The sequence below is a fragment of the Natrix helvetica genome (assembly GCF_964273705.1).
Source record: "Natrix helvetica genome assembly, chromosome: Z".
NCBI lineage: Eukaryota > Metazoa > Chordata > Lepidosauria > Squamata > Natricidae > Natrix > Natrix helvetica.
This window is the reverse complement of record NC_138554.1, coordinates 97,145,955-97,168,344: the sequence shown is the minus strand read 5'-3', so window position 1 is coordinate 97,168,344 and position 22,390 is coordinate 97,145,955. Positions and strand designations below refer to the sequence as shown.

General features: G+C 42.1%; 1 protein-coding gene across 2 annotated transcripts in view; it reads right to left on the bottom strand.

Annotated features, from left to right (window-relative positions):
• Nucleotides 1–22,390, bottom strand: part of ANKRD28 (ankyrin repeat domain 28) — a 95,969-nt gene that overhangs the window by 60,040 nt on the left and 13,539 nt on the right. The window lies entirely within an intron of this gene.

Sequence of the window (22,390 nt, the reverse complement as noted above, 5' to 3'; positions counted from 1 at the left end):
TTCTTCATTTAAAAATTCTTGAAATGTACAGCTAGGTTGCAGTACCTTTACACGTAACAATTCAGACAATAAAGGACAATGAAATGCAAATAATGATGATAATACTCTTTGTTCAACCCAGATTCTCTAACAAACCTTAACAAAGAATGCTTCACTCTATCAGGCAGAAAGCAATGCAGTACATTTGTTGTCAGCCCACTGCTCTAGCTACTCGAAGAAGGCATAAAAACAGCAAGTACAAGCACTTTAGGAAAAGATTAAAGCATAAGCACTGGAATTATTGCTTTAGACTTTTCTCGCAGAAGTAGTTCATCACTCCAATGCTTCTTTTCATCACTGTGAATAAGTTCTTCTTATAGCTTCATTCAGATCAAAAAAAAAGGGGAAAAAAAGAAAAGAAAGAAAAGAGGGGGAGCAGTAAGGGGGGATCAGGTCCTACATGTAATCTTTCAGTCAACTTCTTTATTCAAAGATCTATGCTGATGCCACCTTGGAGGTTGCTTCAGGTTAAATGCTCAATCCAAAAGCTGCTATTAATTTATGATGTTTGATGTAGTAGACGCAGTGCCTTAAAAAGATAATTACAAAAGACACTAACAGGACATAAAATTGCACCCACAGCAGTATTCCAATCAAGCGATCATCTAAACAGCAGGCTGCAGAACCGCAGTATGAAATGCCTAGTAATGCTCACATGTTACACTTACCAAAGAACTGAGTTACTGCTCTAAATGCAACTTCCTGTGCAGAAAGAAGAAAGAGCTTTTGGGCAGTTCTCACAGAGTATCCATGCCAATTGTGTATGACTAATTCAGTTCTAACATAAAAATTCTGTTGGTACTTTTAACATTTTCCACTAAAAGCCACAGAAAGACTAGTATACTGGCACAGCTGAGTAACAATATAGGGAAACAAACAATTCCAAACCCCTAACTACTTTCATCTGTTACTCTATTTTTAGAGCAGTCTCTGTTAACCCACTATGAGCATGAAATGTTTCTGACAGATAGTTATAGAAATCAACATTAAAAAAGCTTCTAAAGAGACAATCCATTACCACCAATTCTATTTACTAGAAAAAACTGCATGTAAGCTGCAATTTTAGTATTCTTACAAATGCTAGAAAAAAACTGTATTCATATAGAAAAAAATAACCCATTACCTGAATTTATATTTTAGTTCTAATATGCTCAATGACAACATTGATCTGTGAGGATATCATTCAGGATATACTGTATGCCCAAAGCACTAAAAACTGATTAATTATAAAACATGTTAATGCTTATTAAGTAATTCTAATAATAGATTTCTATCCTTTACTGAGAGACAACATAGATGCCAACTTTGGAAGTAATGATTCTGGTCACATTGCATTTCCTCCCTTTCCACTGAAACTAAAAATCCTTATTAATTTCAAAACAGAGTAATCTGCTGCAATGTTTGCTACAACCAGGGTTCACCATCCTGAATAGTTATCTTGCTCTAGCCTAGAATTCCCAATTTTAATAATTCAAACTAATATCTTGTACTCCAAAATATCCCTTAAAAATTATTGTTGGATAAACATTCATGAGATTGGGTTGGCATGTTCATACAGTAAATCAAAATAACAGAAAGAAAATAGCAAAACAAATAAAAAAATCCATGTGTAATTGGAATTTCTTCAGCTCTAAAGGAAACATTCTGAGAGATGAAATTCAGACTCAACTTCCTGCATATCCATAAAACTCATTGAGCGATTTCAGCCCGGTCACTATGTCTATGTCTTGAGTTATTGGGAAAATAAAATGGGGAATGAACATTTAAGCATGCTGTTTTAAACTCAGAATCTTCAAATACACAAAAAAAAAATTGATTAAAAGGAACAAAAGAATTATGAAAAATGGCTTGATGGAATCCTCAATACAATTCACCTTCAATTACTCAATATAATTCAAGCTTACATGTCCCTCCTCAGCAAATACCGGCATGTTCTGATTTTCCTCTTTTTAATCCCTGCATGCCGGCTGGAGTCACCTGTGTTAGATGAGTGACCATATAAATAACATAAATAAATAAATATTATAGGTAAACCAGAACATTTCTCACTTTTTAAATATGTGGATGGCTTAGGCCCGTGAAGGTGAAACTATGTCAGCTCCACTGTGTATGCAGGTGCACCTTCCACTGGCCAGCTGATTTTTGGGTCTCTGCTAGGAGTCACATGTGTGCATGCGTGGGGATGGAGCAGCGGTGGGTTCTGGATCCCGTTCCAATCGGTACTGTTGGGACGGGCCCAGCGTCACCCACATGGATGCGTGTGGTGTGCGCGCAGATGCATGCGGTACACGCATGCTTCGTACCTGCCTGCGACGCTTTTGCAAGCCTCTGCGATGCTCCAGCTGCACATATGCACCATGCGTATGTGCGGAAGTGCCAAAGGCTTAAAGGACAGGTAAGGAGCTCGGGCGAGCAGGCGGGCCCTCCAGAGCACCATATTGGAACAGTATCCGCTACTCCGGGCAGCCTCCGGTACACCCGTACCGAGGTGTACCGCCTGCAACCCACCATGCACATGTATGGGGCGCTGGGGGGGTTGCGTGCTAGCAGATCTCCCTGAAACCTCCTGGGTCCAAAAATGGGGGGGGCAGTGCAACTTTGGTCCTAGGGGACTTCAGGGAGGCCTGCTAGCACCAAAATGGGGGTTGCGCATGCATTTGCAGGGGCAGGGGTAGTGCGGAGGGTCACCCATGCATGTGCGGGGACCTGCAGGGGGGCGTTGCATTATGGTTGTCGACACACACATGCTTTTGGCACCCAAGGAAATAATGGTTCGCCATCACTGGCTTAAGCATTCTGAATATTCCACATATTTAGAAACCACTAAGTGCTCAGTTTAATTGCTTACAATTATGATACAAGTTCTACTAAATACTGATTTAATATTTAAAATACAAAAATATTCCTGTAACTATTTCCATTTCTTGTATTAAGTTTCTAAAAACTATTGAGAGACACAAACACACATGGACACATTTGGAGTTTAACTCTAAGATCTAGTTGAGGGATTGATAAGACTACTTGGGCAACATGAAGCCATATATACTTTAACTAAAAATAAGTTATAAAATAAAAATAAATTGTGGGTTTTTTTCTTGGCTTCTTTTATCAGCATTCAAAGTTATCTTGTTTCAGATCTTATTCTAAATCCTTTGATATTTAGCAATTCATATATCTATTCATTATGCCATATGCTTGGGCTTCATTATTTATGTCCTTATTATTTTGATGGTTGCTAAATAAAGACCTAATATGAAATAAAGATTTTCAGAATATCAAGAGTTGCAAGGGACCTTGGAAGTCTTCTAGTCTAGGGATCGGCAACCTTAAAACATTCAAAAGAGCCATTTGGATCCGTTTCCCACAGAAAACATCTGGACCTACAAAATTAGTGGTCATGGCCAACTCGACATCACTCACTCCTACTCAGTCACATGACCCACCCAGCCATGCCTACTCAGGTTTTGTGGCTCTTGGTGTTTTATGTGGGAAACAGGTATCTCTCTCTCTCTCTCTTTCTTTCTCTCTCATCACTCTCTCTTTCTTCCTCTATCATTTCTCTCTTTATACTTCTTTCTCAGAGAAAGTAAGGATGACGACGGGGGATTCGTTCCATATTCCAGAGTGGGAGCAAAGTGCCCCTGTACTTGCCTCTCCTTCCGGCCCTTGTTAGTGCTGCACACCCCTCCAACACTCAGAGACATACGACTTGCTCTCCACCCCGAGACACTGGTCCGGCTGCAACCGACTCCCTGCTGTTGCCACCTTCATAGCCTGCCTGCTGCTGCCTTGCACAGCAAAGTTAAATTTAGCATGCTTCAAAATGGGGGAGACAGTGTCTCCTTCTCTTCCTGGAGCCCTTTACGACGTGGAGCGAGTCTCCATCCCTTGCCCTCGCCCTTACCTTCTGAGTCCAGGCGAGGAGTCACTGGGAGGAGAGGGCAAAGGGAGGGGCCAGCCAGTGGTGGGTTCAGCCAACAGGGAGCCACAGCAGGGGGATGAAAGAGCCCGCATCCAGCTCCAGACGTTGCCGACACCGTTCTAGTCCAACCCCCTGCTCAGGCATGAAATCCTGTACCATTTCAGAGAAATGGTTGTCCACTCTTTTCTTTAAAACCTCCAGTTTTGGAGACCCACAATATTTGGAGCCAAGTCATTCCACTGATTAATTGTTCTAACTATCAGGAAATTATTTCTAGGTTGGTTCTCTCCTTCCACTGCTTCTTGTCCTGCCTTCAGGTGCATTGCTCTTCCATGCTGGAGTTTACAACTCCATCTGCCCCAATCTCCCCTTTGTTGCTGGGTGGGAAGGAAGCTGGATGTTTGCAAGCTCCAACTGATTCATGCTGCTACACCTGCTTGATCTACACAGGGTAGATGAGTAGGGACCCAGTGGGGTAGATGAGTGAGTGCTGCAGAATCCCTGTAGTCCATCATAAGAGTAAATGACTGGGGGTGTTGCAGCAGTCATAACTTTTTTTATTAAATTATTAAAGATAAATTAAAACGTTGGACACAGTTAGACTGTACTAGCAGAATCTATGCCATACATGCTAAGATATTCACTTATACATTGCAGCCACCCTATTTTTTTAACATTTGATCCATACCGTATTTACAAAAAGAAAACAAGTAACCTATTTTCAGCCGTGTTAGTTGTGTTTATCTTATACATTCTCACCTTTATCATTTCATACATAATTCTAGGCTACATTCTATGAATCTTGACTCATGCCTATTTGGGGCTTTCCCTTTTATATTCCAACCATCGATAAAATTTATCCCAGATCTTATCATATTCAGATTCATCTTTATTCTTCAATTCCCACATCAATTTGTCCATTTCAGCGCAGATCAAAATTTTCTTAATTATTTCCTTCATTTGGAGTTCCCTTGTTTTTCCAATTTTGGGCAAAGACCATTCTTACTGCCATGATAATATGTATAGTTAAAATACAACCACCTTGTTGTATTTCTTGTTTATAATTCCCAAGAGAAATAGTTCCGGTGTGAATTCTATTTCCTCTTCGTTTATCACGATCAACCACTTTTGGATATTCTGCCAGTATATTTTGGGGTTTTGGCACGACCACCACATATGGTAGTACGTGCCTGGTTCTCGGTCTCATTTCCAGCACAGCAGTGATAACTTTGACAGCAACGTTTAACAATGCTTATTTGAAAAAAAGTCTTTTAGATTTCAATAGTATTTTATTTTTCAATATTACATTCAAATTGTAAAGTTAATTACAAATAACTGATATACAACTGTTTGCTAAGAAATCCACTGCATTTTTTACTTTAATTTATTAACAAGAAATCCTTTTACAGTTTGACCCTCTGCAGGGCTCACCCACCTCACTGGGTCACTGCAGCCACTAATCTACCCAATATATAGTTCAGGAAAGTATTTCCAGGATTTAATTTGTATTCATCAGTTCCTCCCAATGCTGTCTAGCTGAGGAAAAAATAAACCTCTAAAATATCTTCAATTTAAATACATACATTTTAGCAGATTACTCTAGCTTGGTGGTAGAGAAAGAAAAACAGGAAAACTTCTTTATGGTTAAAATACGTTGCTAGGGTTACAAAATGTTTATCTAGACCAACTATGGGCCACTTGGAAAAAATTCCCTCAAAAAATCCCATGGGTGTATCAGCATGGCTATTTAGAAGTTGTTACCAATACCTTACATATATTTCAGGAATATCCACCACTAAAACTACTTGGAAAAAGTGAAAAATAACATTATTCTGAAGGATAAGGAAAACATAGTCATTACAACAATTTAAAATGTTCAGCAATGACTCACATTAACAATGACTCAGAATAACACATTATAACACAGTCTTTTAAAAAGTAATATCATATATTAATAAATGAGCTAGTATGTACTAGTTATAGCTTAGAACACAACTATGTAACAAAATACTATTAGCATACAATATGCAACTAAAACACACTGTAATTTACTTAAAATAAATGTGTATGTTTACTTAAAATAAAGCCACTATTTTCAGTAAAACTGTTAAGAATATAATAATCTTTCTTACATATACCTATCTGAAAATAACTTCAGAATATGTACACTTACAGTTTAAATAATTGGATTGTGTGTTATGAAAACTGGAAAATGTCATTTTTTTCTTGACTAACAAGGGAGAGAAGGAAGGCTATATTATTTGCACATTTACTAACTCAGATCTTTGGCAACTGATTCATATTTATGATGGTCGCATGATCTCCTTGTGCAACTTTCTGACAAGGAAAGTCAATGTTGAAGCAGATTTTACTTAATAACCATGTTACTAACTTGATAACTCCAGTGACTCAGCTAACAATTGTGGCAAGAAAAAAACATAATATAGGACAAAATTCACTTAACAACTGTCTTGTTAGCAACAGAAATTTTGGGCTCCATTCTGGTCGTAAATAGAGGACTACCTGTACTAGAATATAGGTAGGTCTTGGCTTTGATAGAAGGAGCGTTTTCTCTGTGACAGTTAATTCTGCCTGCCCTGGACTGAATTGAAAGATCTTCGCTGCTGGCACCTCAGATTTTTTCGATGAAGGAGTGGACCTGTAAGTCTGTTCAACAGTGGTTCCGTTGTGTCTGTCATAAGCTCAAGTCAAAGTTAGTTTACATAAGTCAGTTGTGTTTGCCATAAGTTCAAATCAACTTAGTACATGTAAGTCGTAGGTCAGAGATAGATCATGTCGACGAAGTTGGAGTCTGTGAGAGATCCTAGGGCAGGGTTGGACTTTCCCGCAGCGCAGAGAAGACCATTCAGGTAAGCCAATGCTCCTTCTCCTGTGCGCTGCTTGGAAAGTCCAAGCATGGGACATACCCAAGCTAAATGTCACTAGGGCCGGGAGCAACCGAGTCACTGGTCTGTCCAGCGGAATGGATACCCTGAAGGACTCTTCTCCCAAAAGTTGCTTCTGCTGACGCGAACTTGTCTAATTTGTAATTTTGCACAGAGACGGCAATGCCCACGTTGCCGCTCTGCAGATTTCTTCTATGGGTGTTTGGGTCGCTCAGGCTGCTGTGGAGTGGGCCGTGATGTGGTGTGGTACCTGCTTGGACTGGAGCTCAAAAGTAAGGGCGATGCAGGTGCGCAACCATTGGCCAATGGTGGCAGAGGTGACTTTATGTCCCATAGTGGCCAGCTAAAATGAAATGAAGAGTGATTCTGCCGCCTCAACGACACCATACGCTTAATATACTTGCATATGGCTCTGCACACGTCAAGCTTGTGCCATCTGCATTCTCTAGGATGTCTCAGATGAGGACAGAAGTCCGGAAGGATAACTTCCTGGCTCCGATGGAACCAGGAATTGACCTTAGGAAGAAATGAGGGGTCTAGATGGAGAAGAACCCTGTCTGTGTATATGAGACATGGGTCCTCCCTGACGGACAGGGCCACCATCTCCGAGATCCTTCAAGCAGAGGTGATAGCGGTCAGAAAGGCCATTTTGAAAATCAGGTGTTTTAAGTCACAGGATCGGAGGGGCTTAAACGGTGGACCGATCAGTGCCCTGAGTACAGTGTTCAACTCCCAAGTCGGGCATCTATGGACAACTGGGGGCCTCAAGTTGGTGGCACCCTTCAGGAAACTGCAGACCATGGGATGACGTGCCAGGGAGAGGTGTTCGCTGGAGGCCGGGCCGGTGGACAGCGCCGCAACTTGGCAATGAAGCGTGTTAGCAGCCAACCCTTGGTCCAACCCCTCCTGCAAAAAAGTCCAAAATTTGCGGTATGGAATTGGAAGCGGGATCGATCTAGGTTTTTATGCACCACTTTGCGAAGGCCGACCAGGAAATATCATAAATTCTGGTAGTCAATGGTCAACGAGATGCCTGAATGGTTTGGATGACCTTAGTAGAGAGCCTGTCCCTCTCTAGGAGGTCTCTCTCAAGTGCCAGATGGCCAATTGGAGCCACTGAAGCTCCGGATGGGATAGGGTCCCCTGGCTGAGAGAGAGACCTCTTTTGGAGGGATTCTCCACGGCTTGGCGATTGACAGGCTGACAAGCTCGGCAAACCATGCCCGTCTGGGCCAAAACGGCGCTACCAGAAGCACTTCTGCTTGTTCCAGGAGGATCTTGTGAATCACCTTGGGAAGGAGTGGCAACGGCGGAAACATGTAGAGTAGGCCAGGTGGCCAGTGGCAAAGTAGGGCGTTGACACCTTCTGCTCTTGGGCATCTGAATCTGGAGAAGCAGTGAGGGAGATGTGTGTTCTCCGAGGTGGTGAATAGGTCAACTGACAGGTGGCCGAGCTTCTGTGTGATCCTGAGGAAGAGGCCCGGGTGCAGGCTCCACGCTGAGTGATTGATTGTGGCCCTGCTCAGCCAATCCGCCTGGATATTGTTCACTCCGGAGATGTGCTCCGCTCAAGAGATGACAGGTGTTTCTCTGCTCACTTCCCCCGGTGCTCCATCTCCGACTTGGATCGGGTGCCCCCTTGGCAGTTGACATGCGCCTTGGTGACTACATTGTCCATCAGAAGCATTAAATGGTGGCCCTGAGTGGTTGATTGACTGGAAATGAGCTAGTCTTGCCGCTTTTAGCTCCAGCCAGTTTATGCTGTGCTTGAGTTCGCTGGTGAATCACCTGCCCAGCGCAACCTGATTGTTGAGATGGGTCCTCATCCAAATAGGCTGGCATCTGTTGAGATGGTCTCGCGGAAGAGACTGCCCTTGGATAGCGCAGAAGACTGCCACCACTGCAGGGATAGTTGAACCTTGCGAGGGACAGGAATCAAGGCAGGAGAAGAGTTGCTGGCTTTGGCCCTTTGATGGGGCAGGAGACACCATTGCATTGCCGTGAGTGCAACCTGGCCCACAGCACAATCGACAGGCAAGAGATCAATTTGCCTAGGAGCTTCGAAAACAGGGCAATGGACACACTTCGTGAAGTCCGCACTTGGTGTACCAGGCATCTGATGCTGGAAATCAGTTCCTGAGATAGGGAGACTTGGCAACTGGCAGTGTCTATTATGGCCCCAAGATGCAACAACTTGGTGGTGGGAGTGAGGTGGCTTTTCTCCAGGTTGACGGAGAACCCATGGTCTTGAAGTGTTCTCATCGTCACCTGGAGGTCTCGGAACACTTGTTGGCAAGATGATGACTAGATGACAATGTTGTCCCGGTAGGCTTGGAGCCGCACCAGACACGACCTCAGTGACATCAATACAGCTGCCAGGACCTTTGTAAACGTCCTGGGGGCCAATGACAGAGCCTTGCATTGGTAATGGTGGCCTGCATAATAAAATCTCAGGAACCTGTGGTGAGCCCAGCAAACTGGGATGTAGAGGTACACTTCTCTGAGATCTATTGATGTTAGCAGAACTCCTGGTCTGATGCAGCCCAGTATTGACTGGAGAGACTGCATTTTGAAGTATTTGTACGCTAGATTGTAATTTAACTTTTTTAGATCTAATATCCCCCTCCACCCTCCCGAGTTCTTTGGAACCAGGAACAGGATGGAGTGGAAGCCTGATCCCGCTTGTCCCGCTGGCACTGATTCTATGTCCCTTATTTCCCGAAGGTGCTGAATCTCCTGCTCCATTAGGGATCTTTTGGTCAGGGAGGAGAGGATGGGACAGCGGATGAAGTGGAGGAGTGACAAATTCCAGGGTCAGACCCAGTTGAACTGTTTGAAATACCCACTGGTCTGACGTGGTCTGCTCCCATCAGTCGTGGAACAGCTGCAGACAGCCTCCGATGGGAACCGTCTGCTGGTCATTACTTGTAGCGACGGAAGAGCCTGGAGCCTGATCCGCCACAAAAAGGCCGCTTGGTAAAAGTCTGTTGACGGACCCAACCCAAAATGTCTGATGGTCCTGGGACCGATCGGAACCCTGAGCATATGGACAGTGGTCCTGTCCAGTGCTAGTCGATGGTTCAGAGGCACGAAAGGACTGCTTCCTGAAAAACCAGAACCTCTACGCTCCACCTTCTTGATTACAGAAGGCATGACCTCCTCTTTATCTTTATTTTCAATGAGGACTGGATCCAAGGCCTTCCCAAAAAGTTTCGCTCCCTTGAAGGGAGCAGATGCCAACTTCCACTTGGACCTCATATCAGTTTTCCAGTGAAATAGCCACAGGAGCTGCCTAGTGGTGATGTTAGATGCTAGGGCCCTGGAGGTGAATTTAGCGGAATTAAGAGTGGTATCCGCCGTGTACTCCGCCGCTGCTATCATTTTGTTTAACTCCTGTCTGGACTTAGTATTGCCCACCAGAAGTTTGGAGGAAAATTGGTGCAGCCAGAGAAGGGACGCCCTAGACATGAATGATGCAGAAGTGGGCATCTTTATGGCTGCCTGATGGGTCTTATGACATGCCTTTTCCAATCTCTTATCCACCTTCAACCCCTCTAGGAGGTCAGGTGATAAAACAGAGGAGGATGTGAGGGCTTGCACTGGAGGATCTACCTGAGGAAGCTTTAAAAGATCCTCCAAGGTGGGATCCACTGTATAAAGTTTACTATCATTGTTACTAGGCGTGGCGAGAGTGCCAGATTGCGCCCACTAGTGTTGTATTCAAGAACAACTTGGGAATGGGCACAATTTATTGGGGAACAACAGGCTCCTCAAATAGCCCTTCAGTGGGATCTGACGGATCAATAGTGGCCTGGTTGGGAGCAGAGACACTCAAGCAGGTAGCGGCCTTGGCCTTATTCAAGATGGTTCTGAAAGAAGTAGGCTTAAAAAGGCTGGCAAATGCTGGTTTATCAGGAATGGCCCCCTCATCCCCAGATAATTCCTATTCTGGCAGGACATCCTCATCCACAGTCAAATCTTCGCTATCCAGTGAAGACTGGTGTGAAGGTGACTCCTGGGGCGCCTCCTGAGGGGAAAGCCTACTGGAACTAGATCTGTGTGGGTGCTTAGTTAGTTGTTTAAGACCTTTTGCAATGCCCTGGGAAATGGCCCTGGCTATCACCTCCTGCATTTCCAGGGATGGAGCAGCCCCCTGATCCTCTACAGGCCTAGCCCATTTCGCGAGCTGGAGTAAAGGATGCTGGAGCGCCAGGGGCAGAACTGGCGGGGCATATTTCTCGGCCTCCAATGGGCAATGAAATAAGTCTGTATTGTCTGCCATGGATGGCCTAGGAGAGCCTGCAGAAACCAATGAGGCATCTGAAAAAAAATTCCTGACCTTCCTCCTCACTATCCGACACAGTGACAGGGGCTGGCGCCTCGGGTGAACCTCCTGTGGCTTCCAGGGAAACAGTCACAGATTGGCGCTGGACTTTTTCAAACTGCTTCTCTAGCATCTTTTGGCGTCTAAGGGCTACCTTGTCTTGAGTATTGGCCTGCTTCTTAACCCCTGCCTGTTGTTATTTGCTGAGAGCATCTGAGGCTGCTTTGCTAGCCTGCCTAGTAAATCCCCTGCTGGTTGAGGGCCTTGGCTGTTCTGAGTCCTCAGCTGCCTCTGCCATTGTGGGATTGTGGTAAAAATCCACAGCAGGCAGTTGTAACCCCACTCACCACCAAGATAGTATGGTAGAAAGTGTGGTGGCTGCTATGCAGAGAGAGAGCCCTGAATTGATGAGCTGACGCTGGCAATCGATGACCTGTGGAGAGATTCAAAAGTCCCTCAGCGCCCTGCAGATTTCACCAACTGGAGTATGACCCTAGGACAGCCACAAAGTCTGCTGCTGCAACTCTGAGGACAAGAGACCACTCTGCTGGCCTTTGTAGTCAATCCACTGCTGAGACGGACAGAGAGACTCCACGCGGCAATCTGACGAGAGCAACGTCCGTCGGGCGGCTCCAATGATAAGTGCGGAAGAAGGCACAGTCTAAAATAGCTGCAGGGTTAAATGCTATGCAGAAACAGCCACTGCACTGAAAAGCGCAGGAGAATTGCAGTTTAAAATGGCCATTGCAACCATCCAGCCCCTGCAGTGAGAATTCAAAGCGAAGTTCGGCACTAAAGGGTGGGAATGAGACAATGACACAAACGACTGGATTCTCACACCACTGGCCACTGCACAAGCCGAATAGGGGGATAATGCTAGCGGCTGGGTCCCCACACCGCTGACCGCTGCGCTAGAAGCTGGCTTGATTGCGAGGGCATCGGCACAAGCCACTCGCGTCACCTTGCCACCCGGATGACCGCACGCGCCCAAGCTGAGCCCGGGACACGTCGGCGAATCTACTGACGGTAGGGAACACAAAGAAGGCTCACCAGACCTTGCTCTCTGTGAAAGGACAAGAAAAAAGAGCAAAACTGGTAGGTTGGAGAGTCCAAATATGGATTAATAGAAGGAACCACTTGAAACACGTCCACTGGGCTAGACTGAATTGAAAAAATCTGGGGTACCAGCAGCGGAGGCGTGGCTAAAGATATTTCAATTCAGTCCAGGGCAGTCAGACAGCATTAACCCATGCTTGGACTCTCCAAGCAGCACACAAGAAAACAATGATGCAGGACAGCTTACTTTTGCATTTCAGCCTTAAGAACAAATTGGACTTGAAAGTAAAAAGTTCAAAACATTAGGATCCTTACCCTATTTATGTCCTACTCTTAACAACTGACATTTATTAGTATTTACATCTCTTTCGGATCAGAGTTTTTAAACTATCTGTAACTGGAAAGATTTAATATTTGCAGAACTGGAATTCATAGTTAGTCTATAAGATACCAGATAGATATTATTTTCTTGCATGGGTAGTCCTCAATTTACAACCACAATTGAGCCCAAAATTTCTGTTGCGAAACAAAACCATTTTAAAAAACAGATAAATAAGAACATTATTTTAATCTTTCTGAAGAAATATACACATGTATATATGAGTGGGTGCATGTATCTGGGGACTAGAAGAAATACTCATGTGTGTATATGCATCATACACACAGTTTAAACATACATGCACACATATAAATGTTCCAGAACATTTAAGATCTAAATCGAATTATTGCAACACTAAAATAGAAATCTTCTAAGTTATAACCACATAAGTCCTAATGGTATATTTCTTTCAATTACTGTAAAGCACAAGGGAAAGGCATATAAAAGCCATTTTAAAATGAGCTCTGAATTTGTTGTGCTGAAACTAGCAGGATAGTATAAAAAGTAGACGACTGCCCCCTGCTGTACAATTTCAGAATATCATCCAGTATGCTACTGTATTTCAATAATTATATTTATAGTATGCAAGTAAATTGTTCAAATATATGAGTTATATAGACATGTTTCATATGTTTTACATATTAAACTACAGGGAAGAAGAGTTGGACAGACCAAAATTGAACTAATAATTCTAGAGTTTCTATGTATTATCAAAATAGAATTATTTTCCCCAGCTATTTCTAAAAAATTGATTTAAAGAGATAATGTATCTAATTAGGTTGACACAAGAAACTGTCATCAGACTTCTGAAATTCAAAGCTGTTAGTTCATTAATGAATAAATTTAGAAATCTACAAATAGCAAAAACAAAAACAAAAAAACCCACACACAAACCACAAAATTCACTTTAAACAAAAGTGCCAATGAATTTGAGTACTTGAATTTAAGCCAATATCATCCCATTACTTAGATCAATGATAGAACATGTATTTAACAAGAATGCTGAAAACTACATTCTGGATGAAACATGTTTGAAATCTGAAACAATGTTCAAGTATTGCCTAAACAAAAGGTCTGAATATAAATCAAGCTCACACAGTGCCCTTGATTCTCCCAAAATTAATGAATCCCATTTTGTAAAATTTCTTATAATTTTGATAATGGATTTGATTGTTTAATTATTAAGAGTATTCAGCCCTCCAAAAGGATACAATTCATATCTCTGTACCCTCTATATTAATCTGGACAAAAGACCCTTTGATCCAACTGTACTGAAGAATTTCCTCTGAAGGACTTCAGATGGATTTTGCTGAAATATACTTCAAAAAATGTCACCAATTTCTACTAGATTTCTGGCTTTGCAAGGTATGGTCATATCAATGACTCGATTTATTAAGAAGGAAGTGCTCTTCAGTGGAATTTTAGTCCACCTAGCATTTACTTCTTAGTCCAGTTTCTTATTGATCCCTACCCACCATCCCTTTGTAATATAAGGCTGACACATCTAATTTTGCTTTGGCAGTTGTATTATTCCAAACTACTTCAGAGTTTCCAGGCAGTGCTACCTTGTGTGCATATCCTTCCAAGTAGGTGCTGCTGGCTGAATTTAACAAGGACCTTGCTTATTTTTCATTTATTTTAAACAAGGTTTAGAAGGTTGCCTAATTCAGACAATGTGACTCTGGGCAGCAAACAAAATAAAAAACAAACAATAAACCAATCCTTACCACCACCATCATATACTGTAACCTTAAACAACAAAGTGTGTGAAATGCAAAATATTAAAACATTTATCAAATTCATGTGGCTCCTTATTTCACACAAAGTGTGAAGAACATTAAATAAAACATACAATATAAACTATATAACTATATAAAAGTAATAATTAAAAATAACCATTATTAAAAATATAAATTAAACACAATGATAGTGCTACTTTAAAATATCTCTGATCTCTTGGGACCCTCAAGCCTCATGACAAAGTCAGGTCTTCAAAAACCTACAGAACATTAACAGGGATGGAGCCACCTCATTTGGAAAGGGGAAAGAATATTCCATAAGGCGGGTGTCACAGCAGGGAAAGCCTGCCTCTTGGCACCTGAAAATAAAAGGCTCTTGCAGGCAGGACCCGAAGCATGCTGTCTGCCAGATGTAATGGGGCAGATACATGCAATTGGGGAGAGGAGGTTCTTCAAATAGCCTAGTTCCATGCCATGTAGTTTGAAGTGGTCCCAGAAGCAAACTGAAATCAATGCTGCTTATGTGCTGTTCTAGAAACAGATAAAACTGCTTGTGCCACTTCCTTCTGTATGGCACTTACAGTCTTCCAAAGCCAGTCCCATGTAGAGTGCATTGCAATAATCCAATCAGGAGTCGACTAGGACATGAATGAATGTGAGCAGAACATTCCAATATAGGAACAGGTGCACAACACAAACCTATGCAATGGCCCTTCTATCAATTATCGCCACTTGTTTCTTGAACAATAATCATGAGTCCAAGAAGAGTCCCAGATTCCACACCAATTATGTCTGGAGCAAAGAAACCTCATCCAGCATCAAAAATGACATAGTCCTAGAGGCATCCGATTCCAAAACCAAAGCTACCCAGTCTTGCCAGGGTTCAGCTGAAGCTTACTGTTCCTGATACAGACTGTCAGAGCCTCCAGGCACCAGAATAAGACATTCAGAGTATAGTTTAATTTGCTAGGTACTGAAATATACAGTGGACATCCTCAGGATGCTGATGACACCTTACCCTACAATGTTAAATGAGTATCACATCCAGCAGCAAGTTACATAATAGCGGTTAAGGGCAGGCTAAGGTATTCTCCCCAATCAACACCAGCTGAAATCAACCCTAAAGGAGGAGGCAAACCAGCACAATTGTGTACTTCCCATCCGTGCTCCTTGTGAGCTGATCCAGAAAGATATCAAAGGCCACAAAGAAACAGGGCAAGGATAGATAGATGATCAAAGATAGATATTAGAGAGAGAGAGAAAGAGAGAGGGGGGAGAGAGATAAAATCTGCATTCTGTTTGACACTAATTAATTTTTAATTCCAGGCTAATAAGGGTTTGTTATTCTTCATTCTTCAACAAATTACCACTAATATCAGTAATGGAAAGCAAACATGATTTTGGAAGAAGACAGGAAAAAGAGAAACTGAGCACAAAATGGGCGGTGGTTCTTACCCGAGACGCCTGTTCTCATGGTGGTGGAGATAGCATCCAAGAATGGGTTTACTCCATCCCACATCCAATCGGACTGAGTCTACAAACTGTGATATCACACTTCCTATGGTAGCTTTTGACAAAGGTGGTCTATAGACTGATATGCAGGAGAATAAAGCCAAAACCATCTCTCCTCCAGTACACTATCTAACTTTGGTCCGGACCAGAAGAAAGGGTGGGGCTGGATGTTATCTCCAATGCCATGAGAATGGGCGTCTCAGGTAAGAACCAATGCCATTCTCCAAAGTTGGTGGAGATAGCATCCAGGAATGGGACATACCTGTCCTGTCCTTACGGGGGAGAGAGGGTCAATGTCTGGGCTGAACTCCCCTGTACTGAATGGACCTGTTGTAATACTCATCTGCCAAAGGCAGCCTCCGCTGACCCGTACCTATCAATAGCGAATAAATGGGGATGGGGATGGAGATGTCCACATGGCCACCCTACAGATCTTCGATAGAGGCCTGAGTGGCCTAAACTGCTGTGATGGCTGCACTCTTGGTCGAGTGGGCCATAATGCATTGAGGAGGAGCCAACGAGTGGGCATGTAAGTTTTGGTAATGCATGACTTGATCCAACACCCACTAGATGGGGGAGGGGGCTTAGAACTTAAGTCTTCTTTTTCTACCTTTTTTTTCTGTGACTCTCTGTGATTTATATACCAAAGATTTCCTCTTTCATCGCTGTATTTTTTTTAAATTCATTTAAAAACTGGACCTCTTTTTCTAATTTGAAATATAAAACAGATATAAAAAAGGAAATATTTTAAAAGCGCTACGTGCTGGGAGATTTTGTTAATTGGAACTTTGAGTATTCAAGCGGAACTTTTCCCTTTCTTCACAGTTTGTTTTGACGGCTCGTTACAGAGCGATAGGGGTAAGCCAAATGTCCCTTTGAAGCGTGTTTTCAACCAGAGAAGAGGGGGAAAAACGGGTTTTGTGAATCCATGTTTTAATTTTTAAAAAATCTTCCAAGTGAGAGCACTTTTTTTAAGATGGCAGAATATCAAGAAAATAGAGAGATTGTAAACTTGCAGACAATATTTTCAGAATTACTAAAACTAACAAACACATATGAGAGAATTGAACAGAAACTGGAATATTTGAAAGAGCTGACAGAAAAACGTGACAGAAAATTTGATGATGTTCACCAAATGCAAAATGAGGGGATTAAAATCCAAAGAATTGAAGTGGAAAACGAATATAAATCAATTAAACTTGCTGAAATCTATGGTAATTGGTTTGTTTTTCAAATGCAAAGAATGGAAAAAGGAAGTAAATGGAGGTGAAACCTATTTTAAAGGGCAAGATATAGAAGAAGAAGAAAAAAGTAAGGAATTTATGGACTATGAAACTTTATCAACGAAAATATGGATAACACTGCTGACAATTAAAGACAAGCGGAATAAAGAAGCAGAAAGAGGGCATCAGGATTATATGAGAGATTTTACAAGCAAGGAGTTTCTAGGACTAATTCATACAAAGCTGATTAAGAAGAAGCTTAGAAGATTGATACCACAAATGGCAGAGGACATAAGATTGTTTTGTTACTGGAAAGATACAGGTTGATAGATGGAAGAGTATGATTTAAAATTACTAGCTAAACCTAGTGAAATTTAGCGATAATAGGTATAATTAAATAAAAAATTGATAATGATAATACTGTATACAATGTGTAGTGTTATGATAACCAATAATTGGATATGAATATTGAATGATACCCGTGAAGGGAAGGCTAGAAATCCTTTTGGATCATATATAAAGGTCAATAATAATAATAACAATAAAAAATAAGAACTAAACTAGACACAGTTAAATTTTGATTATTGGGGGGGGGGGGGATGTTATGATATAGGATATAGCCAAATAAAGAAAGGATAATGATAATAATCTATATGTATGTATGGGTATAATATAAGGAAATTGGATGTAAATTCTAAACAGTGATTTGGAAAGGAGGATTAGAAAACTTTGTCATTAAATATTATGGATGTTTAGCTAGAATAAGATATAAGGATTTAATGTTAATGGAGGATTTTACAAATAAGTAAATGAAATGCCAGTATGTGGTTATGTATTAAATTCTGCTATATTTTATGATGGATGTTTAAACAATTATAGTCAAATAAAAGTGGAGGTATGATGATGGTAATATGTATAAACATTTGACTTAAGATACTAGAATTAATATGAATTATACTTGATGACGGTAGAAGAGATGCACAAAAACCTTTTGTAACCAACTGATATACTTTCTACAGGATGTAAAGAAGGAGGATTTTTAGGTTTGTTTTGAAAATTAAAAATAAATAAAAAAGTTTTTGGCAAAAAAAAAAGAACTGAGAAAGGCTGTTTGGAAAGACACAAATAATGCTTCAGTGTGACGAAAGGGAGCAGTTCTCCTGGTGTAAATGCAGCGAGCTCGGTGAACATCAAGGGTTTGTGTTCCAACCTGTGTGTTGGATTGGGGCAAAAGTTGGGCAGGACTAGTTCCTGTGTTTTGTGAAAGGTAGTTGACTTTTGGAATGAAGGTCAGATCGAGACGAAAGACGACTCTGTCTGTGTAGAATACGCAGAGGTTGTGCCTGATGGACAAAGCAGCAATTTGCTAAATTTGTCTCGCTGATATGATGGCTACCAAGAAAGCCACCTTCAAGGTAAGATATGCAATAATATAGTCTGTAACAGTTCAAAAGGTACCTCAATGATAGAATCCAGGACCTTGGGTAGGTCTCAGGTTGGGTACCTGTGGGCAATGGGAGGTTTGAGATTGGAAGTGCTCCTGAGAAAACAGCAGATATGCGGATGATGAGATAAGGATTCAAAGGATTGGATGATAAGGACCGATGACAAAGCCGCCACTTGACAGCAGAGGGTGTTTGGGGAGAGACCCTTTTGTAGGAAATCTGGAACATCCGGAATGGAAGCCAACAAGGGGATGATATTGCTTCTTGTGCACCAGGTGGAGAAGGCCCCCCATGTGGCATCGTATATTCACTTAGTGGAAGCGTGCCTAGACGCTTGGATAGTCCGAATGACATTATTAGAGAGGTTGGCCGCGCTTAGGGCCGCCCGCACAATCTCCAAACGGTGAGCTGCAACCACTTAGGGTCTGGATGGTGGATTGACCGTTGGCTGAGTGAGAGCTTGGTCGGGGAGATTCGCCATGGAGAAGCCATGGAGAGATTTACCAAGTCTGCGAACCAAGGTTGGCAAGGCCAATGAAGAGCCAGGACAAGAAGCGCTGTCTCTTTCTCCATCATCTTTCAAATGACCCTCTGCACTAGAGGAAAGGACAGGAATTTCATTTCATTTCATTTATTCGATTTATAAACCACCCCCTCTCCCCAAGGGGACTCGGAATGCATACAGAAGTCCGAGGGGACACCGGCAACAGAGCGCATCCACTCCTTCCGACCGTGGTATAGTAAACTTTGGTAGTTGAGATGTGTAGCAAAGAAATCCAGAACTGGAACACCATACCTGTCGGTCAGGTCCCGGAAGAGGTGTCGGTGGATGCTCCACTCCGCATAATTCACCTGAGAGGGTCTGAGCAGCTATTGTTGGCCTTCTGATGCGGGAGTAGAAACCATTGGAGACACTGACCCAGATGACCTGTGTTGAAGACCCGCTGCAATCCCCAGCCTGATAACTGCAGATATGATAGCTGCCATGTCGGGAGGATTGGCTGAAGAAGGCTGGAAGCCTTGAAACTCGGGAATAAAGGAAGCCGGGTCCACATCAGGGGTGGGGCTCCTGCTGCCCAAAAACCTATTCCCACTGATAGGGAGATCAAAAAAACCCATCTCATCCCCTGGCTGGAGGGGAGAGGCAGGAGGAGACAAGTTGTCCTCACTGTCAGGAGGTTCCACAGGTTGAGGTCGGTGGGGATAGGGATGGCTTGAAAAGGGTGGGGGCTCACCCTGCCCTGCGACAGATCTATGACCTTTCTGGCTGCTACCTGTTTGGCCCTATCAAATTCTTTATCCAGTGCTTGCCTTGGAGGCCTTGGCTGGGTGTCCTTTAGCCCTGGTATCGGTAGCTGCCCTTTTCCTGGATGCCCGTAGGCCCGATGGGCCAGCTATGGGGCTGTCCGGCGGAGAAGGCCGGGGGGGGGTGTCTAATGACAGAGACCACCCCCTCTGGGATTGGAAGCCATGTCAGGGCAATTCGGAAAGTCGAGGCACAGGGCACCACCCACGGGCTAATGCTGCTAGCGTAAGGCCAAAGGGCTTTGTCACTGACCATCTGCGATGTTTTGCTGACTTAAAATGGCCACCACAGCCACTTCCCGCCAAAACAAATGCCCACCGGGTGTTTGGGTCTCATCAGGACTGAGCAAGGCTTCCAACAACTGAGCGGCCTCCGCATGATGACAAAATGATGAGGGTGATGTAAGGCAGAGGCCGCAGGGTTTTCAATTGTGGGCTTGCCTCCTACCCTCGGCAGCACCAACAATGCCAGAAAATACCCCAGACAGAACACTCCAGTGCTAGCTCGTGGCACAGCTCTCCGTGCGTGATGCAAAGAGGTCGCTTCATCCTGCAGTGTGGGGGGAAAAAACCAATCCGTCAGTAATCTGCCCTGCCTCTCAAGATGTTAATAGAGAAGGCATAGGTAGAATCAGAAATAGGCAAAAGTAGGAAATATCTAAACTCTAAAGGTGGAGGAGAGAGCTAATTGCACATCCAGTCCAAGGATAGACTGAGTCTAAAAGCTGGGAGGAACTATTACAGGAGGTGTATCATCACAGTTTGAAGACACAGTCCGATTGGATGCTGGACGGAATTAACCCATTCCTGGATGCTATCTTCACCAACTTTGGAGAATGATTACACAAAAGTGGGAAGAGCCTACAACTAATTAATAGACAGAAAAAGAGACTTAGAAAGGATTCACTCTTACTGGTCAGGTAACTAAAAAAATACAGCAAAAGATCTGTACTTTCAGACTTGCAAAATTCTGTTAATGTAATAAATAGAATTTGTTCATCTTGTTATGTTTCTTGATCTGCTTGGGATACTAAAAGTATTACATTCTGTAGGTAGATATTGTAATCCAGAGTGTAAAAAACGTGATTGCAATAATTATTCTTTAGGAAGTCCTACTTTTTCTACTTATTAAATAAAATGTTATGTTTAAGATATTAATATTAAATAACTTGTATTTACTGTCTCCAATCTATGCTCAAGAGCCTGGTCATAATTTCAAATGAGTCAGATCTAATCATCTTTCAGAAATTATATTATTCTCACCAATTAAGATTTAACAATATTTAAGATTGATCTATGTCAAAAGCAATCGCATAATTTTGTTCTAAAAAAAACCCCATGCTATTAAAAATAACTGCTTTTACGAGAATCTTAAAAAAACTTGAAATAATGATTTTGGATTTGAACAATGTATTTCAGATAAACTCTTTGAGACATTAAAGGCTTTGTTTTTCTATTTCAGCTATGCATCTTTCACAACAAATGTTACATTAGTTTATTATTCAGATTTTTTAAGGCATGCATAGTGTAAAATTAAGAAACTAATTCCTGCTAACACAAACAATGGAAAACTGAATTAGATCTTTGGGTGATAAAGGTAAGTAAAAATATGCTCTGGCTGGTTTCTACTCCAACCTTAACAATAAAGCCAGCTGGGTGGCACCTTGAACCAGTGACCTAGCAATGAAGCAATGACGAATGACTTCCAAAAAACTTTGCAAGAAAGCTGCAGAGTTGTCTAGGGAGCCATCAGAAATCAACATTGAAGGAAACTCCCCCACCCCCACGAAAAAACTCTGATCCCAAACCCAAATAACTTTACTAGGAACTAAGAGCTTTTCTTTAGATCATTTGAATTTCAGAGTTAATTAATTCTGACTATTAGTCTTCTGGAAATCTCTTAAAACAAGTTTTTCTAATAATCTTGGGGATCCCATGGAAATAGGGAGCTGAGTTATGATTATATTATGATTAAAATGTTGCTCCATTCTCCCACAATTTTATTTATATTTATTTTTAATGCCTGTTTCGACTTGTTTTTAACTATTTGTTTTAATGCACACTTCCCATAATCACATTTGTGAACTGGGTGCTATAAAGGCTGTTCTTGACTTATGACTGGTTACTTAGTTACTGCTTGAAGTTACAACTGATGTAATTTGGGGTTGCTTATGATCCTGATTTGGATGTCTGATGATTGTAGCCCACTCAAGATCACGAGCTCAAACCTCAGGCACTTGGCAAAATGGCAACATTTATGGGCATTTGCAACGTCCTATACTCATGTGACCATGTTTTATGACGATTTTAAGCAAAACTGTTTCCATTGGTTTGCTTAATGATCATGGCATCTAATGACATGTTTTATGATCATCACCACTTAACTTACAACCATGATGGACAGACATCATTACAGCTGTATATCAAGGACTATCTGTTTACACTTCCTCTCCTTATTTAGAAACAGCAATCACAAACTGTTTCTTAAATTGGAAGCAAAATGCTCCATTAAACAAAATGGTTGATATGTGAACATGCAA